This window comes from Bidens hawaiensis, unplaced genomic scaffold (genome assembly GCF_021521415.1).
Source record: "Bidens hawaiensis isolate Kalapana, Puna unplaced genomic scaffold, B.hawaiensis_p1.1 tig00045608_1, whole genome shotgun sequence".
Taxonomy (NCBI): domain Eukaryota; kingdom Viridiplantae; phylum Streptophyta; class Magnoliopsida; order Asterales; family Asteraceae; genus Bidens; species Bidens hawaiensis.
This window is the reverse complement of record NW_027498136.1, coordinates 37,670-46,379: the sequence shown is the minus strand read 5'-3', so window position 1 is coordinate 46,379 and position 8,710 is coordinate 37,670.

Sequence of the window (8,710 nt, the reverse complement as noted above, 5' to 3'; positions counted from 1 at the left end):
CGGTAGTAAAAAAATATATATGTAAATAAAAAAAAAACTAAATAATTATAAAAAAAAACTAAAAAAATGTCCCTTGAATTAAATGTTTTGCAAAAAATGAAAAATGATAGAAAAATCGGGGATTGGTTTTTAAAACTACTAATATATATGAAAAAAAATAGAAAGCGCACTTAATTTGGGATGTGTCGGTAGGCCCAACTAGCTTTGAAAGGTTTCCCCTGATTATTATTAATATACCTAATAATCATAAACCTTATGGGTTCTCATCTGGAGGGGGGATAGTGAAGCTGAAAATTCGATAAGGCATAGCGAGTATTACCTTAATGTTAAAACCTTGAGATGGTGAGAATTACTTGCACTTAAAAATTAGCACGCCACTTTGTTTTATGAAAGTAAATAATGAGTGGTGACGCCCCGCCATGTCCATCATTCATACGAGCTTAGAAAATAGTTATATATTTAGGTAAAAGATGCGTAAGAGCACAAAGTTTTGTTGCACGAACATCAAAGATGTGCAAATATTTTGAAAATAAAAGTGAATGAGAAAGTTATGCAAATGCCAAAGAAGCATTCACAAAAAAAAAAAGTCTAAAGTAATAGAAAAAGAGGCCAAAAGGCACATACTAGACGGGGCCGAGAGCTTACGTGTTACCAAGGGGATGGTGACTCTGAGGATACACTATTGGGGCTCGAGGTTCTTAGTCAATAAATATTTTTAGGAAATACTAAGGGTGGAGGCCTGGGACCGTCATATACTAGATTGCAGCTCGGGTGAAACAATGCTGGGCCAAAATCCGCTAATATAGTTTTAAGATTAGGAATTGCTCATACGACCTCACTTGACCTTTTATACATCTATATTCCACCTAAGTGCATTTTCTTCTTATCATTAAAGGGTTTTTAGCTTACAATGATAGGTTGAACCAGTCTGTTTCAACCCAATTCTTAATTATCTTGATTATGCTTGAGATAGGGGTAAGCAGATCTATAACTCCTTATGTGTGAGACCCGTAGGTTTATTGATATCACTTGAACTTAACCACTGAATATGATGGGGGGCTTGATAGGTTGGTGGTTGGGTTTAAGTGGACAACAATATCGGCAATCGCGGTTTTTGCGTTCATCTATTATTAATTAAAATAACCTAAATGTTTTGAAAATCAGTGTTCCGATTATGATTCCATTGCAAATAGCTTTTTCAGGGACGAAAAAGATTTAAGTGTGGGGGTATTTGAAGTGGCCTAAAATATACATATTATATATAAATATTTTTTATACTTTTAAGTACTTTTGAGCTAGAATTTTTATTGAATACTACTCATATTTAGTTCAAGTTTAAAAGTTTAAAGGTTTCATGAGACAACAATCTAAAATGTGGTATTTATACTAAGTTTGGAACCGACAAGTAAAAGGAAAAAAAAAGTTTTATTATGATTATTAATATCCTTAATTATTCAAGCTATAGCTAATTAATAAATTTAGTATTCATAATATAAGATAATAAGAAAAAAAAATAAAAAAATAGATAATTCAACGTGCATTGATGTTCTACACCACATTTATTTTAGAGTTATTTCAAAATAAATTTGACTAGTTGTGGTGATATTTTCATAGGTACAGACGTACAGTGTGCAATTATATAGAAAATACCGGAAAAAGAAGAAACGCATGTCAACAGTTTATGTTGGGCCAGATTTAATTTGTTTATTACATAATTATTTAGATTCACTTGGCCCAAATAAAGAAGAGACCATATGTCGGTTAATTGGAGAATATATTGATCGGGAGGAATTATTTTTTTTTTGGGGGAGCCGGCCCTAAGGGGATTATTGTGAGAGCAGGTGTGGGATTGTCAACACGAGGGAACGGAATGCAGATTGGAGACGCAAGTCCAAGGGGGAGTCAGCAAAGGTGCAAAGGAGAAAAAGAGAAGCAGGCTCGTAGCTTAACTATTTTAATTTTCTTTTTCTATGAACCGTATTATTTGTCTTTTCTGTTTTTATTTTTTCATGATTATTGGCTAAACATTTTTAGTGTCCTAGGTTTGAATGAATATTTGTTGAACTTTGGTTTGCTTGTCGGTATTTGGTTATTGGTGTTGGACTAATATTATTGTAATATACTTTTTGATGCTTTTAAGATGAATATGCATGCTTAATTTTAATTTACTTTTATTCAATTGTTTCATATGTGTCTTTGTGAAAGTCTTTCATGTGTAGACGCATATTTGGTAACCTACCCTGTGTTCGTAACTAGTTTATGGTTTATAGTCGACATAATCCATAGGAACTATTGTTTGAGGGTTTAGAGATTTTAAGTGTTCTACCTATCTTGAGACTGAGAGGTAATAGATAGTTGCGGTTGTCTTATTCATTAGGTGGTTTGGGTATTAGATTACACGAGAGTGGATTTCCCTCTTATTGTCTTTTGATTTTTGCTATCCTAAGTCTTTTTGAGCATCTTTAGATTACTCCTTACGTCCCTTACACTCCCGAATGTATTATGATTAGTGAGACTGAGAGGTGATCTAGTCATTTGAGTACTTTAATATTGTTGGAGAGACTGAGAGGTAATCCAACCAACCGGTTTGCATCATACATCCCTTATGTAATCCTTTTAGGTGATACCCAGAGAATGATAGGGATCCACTAGGATGTCTAGGGCGTGTATCTTTAGATCCCGGTTCCATCACATTTTTCTATAGCCGATAAGCATCCAAGATTCGCAAATAGGATTTCAAGCTTAGGTAACGCCTTTCTCATTGGTGTATTCGTCTAAGTCTTAAGAATTTTAATTTATTATTTTTCCTAGCTTAAAATTAGTTTAATTAATTATTAGTTTTAAATAAAATAAATAAAAATCCAAAAATAATTTTTTTCTCAATTATTAGTTTAATTAGTTAATTGTCAAATAAGTAAAATCATTAATTTTTAATTTAGAGTCTAGTTTTAGGTGTCGCTAGTGTCCTTTGTGTTCAATATCCGGACTTCATTAGGCTTTACTGCAGTTGATAGGTACACTTGCCTGTCTAGTGGTCTAGCATTAGGATAGTCTAGATTTATAAATTTAAAACTAGAGTGTCTAGGTTAGGTTAAGTTTTTATAGACCGCCTTAAGCACATCAGTAGCTTGGGTAACGATATAAAGGATGAGATGACAAGGACATGGTGGATACGTCGCTGGTACATCCTATATATAAATGCCCTTATGGAATTGTCATTTGTTGCGTTGCTTACATTATTAAAAGTTCTATGTTATGATATTTTCCTTAAAAATTTAATTATTTTCAAAACGATTATGTTTTAGTTTTCCTTAATTTCGGGACGAAATTCCCTAAAGTAGGGGAGACTGTAACATATCGGATTTTTCGTATTTGTTTAAACCGATTCGGGAACGTAATTAGTATCTTTCGAACTATTTAAAATTTGTATTAATTGGTATTTAACTTGGTTTAACTTATTTTATAATTTCATAACTTTAAATTATGCTAAATAGCCCTTAGAAACCTTTAAAATCGCTTAAAACGACAAAAAATCGCGTTTTCGGGAACTACAAGGAGTCGTTTTGCCAATTCTTTCCTATTTTCGATTTAATTAACGAAACTTAGCTCCAAGATATGTAAAATAATGTTATAAAACATTTAAATTTTATTTTATTATTGTCAAAAACGAAATCTTTAAGTTATTATACCCGATCTTGTCATTAATAGATTATTTTGTTTCCTAATTCGTTTTTGGTATATAAAATCACTTATTTTAGGACATAATCGAGTGAATTAAGCCCCAAGAAATCCTCCAAAGCCTAGATACATGTCTATATACCTTAACCCTTGTCCAAGAATGAAATCCTCTGGTTATTGTAATGATTTAATCATTAAAGGCCCATTCGGTTCTTAAACAAGTAAGTTACCATATTTAGTTCGATTTAGTGAATCCTATATAAACATATCATTATTTCTCCTTCTATAAACTTCTCTAAACCCTAAATAATCCTCCCTCAGCCGTCACCTATCATATACCTTTGGTTTCTCTTCGGTGTTCGCATTATTGTTGAAGATACATGTCTAGACGGTTGACTTCGCTTGCTTTAGGATCTTTGACTCATCGTTTCTCTTGATCCTTTCACTTTCCGAGTAAGTTGTAAACATAGTAATCGTTCATATATATTCCTTAGTCAATAACCGTCAATCAATTTCGGTGGTTGAAGAGTGTTGACTGGTCAATTTGCTTAAAACTCGTTAAAGGGCAAATCAGTCAACAAGATTGACTTTTCGTTTTCTCATACTTCTGGTCAGATTCAATGTTCGGTCCAGAAGACTTTTATTCTCGTAACAAAATTTTAAGGCTACTGACCAAAACCCGACTTCCAACTCGCTGTTTGGATTTTGGTCAGTACCAGCTCGCTTAAATCTTTAATTTAACATAACCGGAGTTCTAGACGTCCATTTGGATCGATTCTAGTGGAATTAAGTTCGCTTTTACTTATATTAGCATATCTACAAGTTTCAGGTTCTGATCATTAATCTCGTTCGATGCGTAGTGGACAACTCGCTTAATTTTTAGTTCGTTTCTCTTAGTTATTAATCACTTGCCTTAAATTTAAGGTGAGTTTTATCATTCCCTTATTTTACTCAGTTTTCTAAAACGTGTTGGGGACATATGCGTATATTATACTATATATATATATATCAAAAATAGCAAACGTGTAACTGTGTGTGATTAATCAAATATACTTGTTATGTGCTTACTTGTCTTTGTATGCAATCGTTTGACATATCCCCTTGGAGAGGGTTCTCATTGACCAACGCCCGATTCGCTTGGCAACGGTCTTACAACTTACTTGCTCATGGTTTGATTTCATTACCGCATTTACTACGTTTTGCTTATTTTTCTTATTTATTATATTAACATTATTTTTGGTGTCAAAAATTGGTGATAAACTCATGCAATGTGTTTGTTGACAAAACTCCATTTTCTACGCATATGCAGGTTACTTGTATTGAAGATTGAAGTTTGGACACGTAGACAAGATCTTAGGATGTAAGCAAGAAAATATTATTTGAGCTTACATTCATGTATTTAAATTGTTTATTCTATTTGGATATTGTGTGCATTTACTTTCAATAAAATAATTAATTAGATATTGTCACATGTTATGTATGATAGTATCTTCGAGCTGTGAGCAATTGGATCACGCCCCGGCATTTCTGCCTTTGGTTGGGGTGTGACATTAAGATCTTGTTTTCTCTTAGCCACTAACACAATATCGTCTGCGAACATCATGCACCACGGGAGTGTCTCCTGAATCGACTTTGGCAGCTCGTCCAAGACTACTGCAAATAGAAACGGGCTCAACGCTGACCCCTGGTGAAGGCCTACCTCCACGGGGAAGAGGTCAGTATCTCCCACGGGCGCACGAACACTTGTAGCACTCCTGGCATACATATCCATAATTATCTCTATATATATCCTCGGGACCCCTCTACTCTCTAGGCATTCCCAAAGCACTTGGCGTGGCACACCGTCGTACGCCTTTTCTAGGTCAATAAACACCATATGAAGGTGTCGCTTCTTCTCCCTATACTTTCCCATCAATCTTCTTATGATGTGTATTGCCTCTGTGGTGGAACGCCCCGGCATGAAGCCAAATTGGTTTACCCTAACCTGGGTTTCCGGTCTAAGTCTAACCTCAATCACTCTTTCCCATAGCTTCATAGTATGACTTAGTAGCTTGATTCCTCGATAGTTACCACAACATTGAGCGTCCCCTTTGTTCTTATAGATAGGGACTACGACGCTGCTCCTCCATTGGTCTGGCATCTTATCAGATTTGAGGATAATATTGAACAAAATAGTTAGAGAGAAAAATGAAAGAATTAAATTGATCAAACTACCCTCACATGTAACATTTAATACCAAAAGTTAACTGGGTTATCTTTTTAGACCAATAATGAAACTAAAGTTGATGGTTAGAGACCATGCATAAAATTTGACTCAAACCACAGAGACCGTAGTGAAATTCCCTCTATATAAAGTTACCTTGGGCGCGTTTGTTTAACAAAATTCGTGTAAATTCAAAGGAATTGAAATTAAAATCACATGACATTGCGTGTTCGTTTCGTTAGAATTGGAATCTTAATTCTATTTTGGTGTGTTCGGTTGTCAAGGAATTGAAATTGGAATTGGAATTCAATTTCTTCAAATTCTTTTAAATAAAGGGATTCTAAATCCTTCCAAAATTTGGAGGATTTCAAGTGAATTTGTTGGAATCTTTTCTCGAGGTTTTTTATTTTTTATTTTATTTTTTTAACGAGAACAATGAATAAACTATTTTAGTTTTTTTTTTTACTTTTTTTGTTTCGATTTATATTTTTAGTTATGAATTTTTTATTATTATTTTTGAATATTTTTTGAGTGGTATTTGATCTTAATAGAAAACCCCTAAAAAAATTCAAATAATAATAATAATAACAATAATAATAATAAAAAAAAATCATAATGCAAAATATAAATAAAAAACAAGAAATCTAAAAAAACTAAAATGTTTCCGCCGTTATCTTTGTTAAAAGAAAACCGATTTTAATTCATTTGTTAAACGAATACATCAAGAATGAAATTGGATTTCAATTACTTCAAATTCCAATTCCTATTGCAATGTTCGGATTCTAAATTCAATTCTTTCCAATTCAAAATCCTATGCAAATTTCAATTTCAATTTCATTTCATTATGTAAAACCAACGCTCCCTAATAGAAATGATGATTGCAAGTAACCTTGACCTTGCTTCACCTTAATTGTTATTTGAACAAGTAAAAGTTCTGTCTTGGTCCGAGTGAGGATAGCATTTCTCTCCTACGTGTCCATAGAGTTTTGAAAAATCCAAACATCTCGGAGATAGATAGAGAGGTAGGAATTTATCGAACGAACTGCACATAGTTTGTTGCCTAGCGCACATGCCTTTGGTAGCAATAACAAAGTTCTCTTTTGACTAAATATAGTAATATTGTTGTGCAAGTGACTTGAGTTTATGAATAATAAAAGAAAAATACAAAAATCCATATCGAAGTTCGAAAATCAGGCAACGTCTTATATTTGCCCTACTCGAGTCTCGAAGAAGTAACACTGATGAATTTTATAGGTTAGAAGAGTAGGGTAAGTAAACACTCATGCTCATTCTATCATCTATTTTGTGATGTATTATAAGTTTAAAATAGTAATTTCTTTGGGTTTTCATTTTTTAGTTACTATTTATAATTAGACCGAATACAACTATTCGCTTTTATAAAAGAACACTAAGGAGCAACTATATTGATCCCAAACTGTTATAAAAGTAGTAACCATTACTTGTTAGTTTATTTAGTTTTTTAATAACATCTAACTCACACATGTTCTAAACCCACTAATAAGTTTACCTCAACAATTGGCGTGAGACTAAAAACTCTAACCTACTTGGTAAGCAAAAGTCCTTGCTACACAAGAAGATATCACTAGTCTAAGGTGTTGTTTGTTTTTCAGAGGTAAAATGTCAGAAGACTGCGAAACCACATCTGCCAACATCTGTAGCAGAAGAGGTGGACCAAAACTCTGCAGTCTGCAACAAGAAGACTGTTTGTTTTTTAACATCTGCAGACTGCTAAAATAAGCTGAAATTTAAATAATTAAAGAAAAATAAGTAGTATAAACGATGATGGTTCGGGTGAAATATATGACTCAAAAATCTTCAAATACCATCATCTATAAATATCAAAAGAAACTAAAACTTGAAATTCATCAATGATTTAATAATCACTATAAAGAGGCTTAGACCTATCGAAACATTGGTGCAAAAGGTTCAAAGTGCCATGGCTGCAAGGGTACCTGCCATCCTGCATTTTTGCCACGCCAGGCACATATCCTGAGCTGATGTTAACTCGAACAACAATAGATCATCACAGCCACAAACCTGATTTCATATTTCAAACAACCATCCAAAAAACCCAAATCAAATGTCAATCGACATCGACAGAGGCGGCAACCGGCGTCAGAAACCGTGGATTTAAAAGCCATCACTTCCCCACACCGGAGTACAGCCACCACACCGAATCCGGTAACAATCAGAGGTCATAAACCCTAGATTTAACAACCGTAATTTCCCAACATCGGAGAGCTGCCACCACCAAACGATCGTTGCCTAGGGTTCGTAAATCAAACCCGGTAACAATCGGCGATGATGGCGGCAATCGATAGAAAAACACAGCCATAAACAAAGATTATGGTGACAACAAATGAAAAGAATAAAATGAAGAGTGAAGAATTGCTGGTGGAGTCATCAGTAGCAACTTGGCTCATCACTTCTGGGAGAAGAGGTTAAAGAAGTAATAATACCAACACTTCTGGGAGAAGAGGGCGCGCAGACGTTTTTTAATGAAACGTCTTCGAAAAAACAAACACACTGCAGAGCCCAACGTCTGCGCGCCCTCTTCTCAGTGCAGACAAAAGAGGTGGAGAAGTCCTTCTGAGGAAAAACAAACAGCACCTAAAAGTGCTTTAGCACTAGTTTGTTAGATAAGAATTGATTAGGAGACTTGATTTAATAATCTAACAATGGGCCACATGTTTGCAACACTAAAGTCCAAAATTTATAACACAGCGGGCCACAAGTCCAACCTTGAGAACACCATACTATAAAGTCTGAAAAATGCTACACCGAAATTAGAGTCCATGCCATCTAACA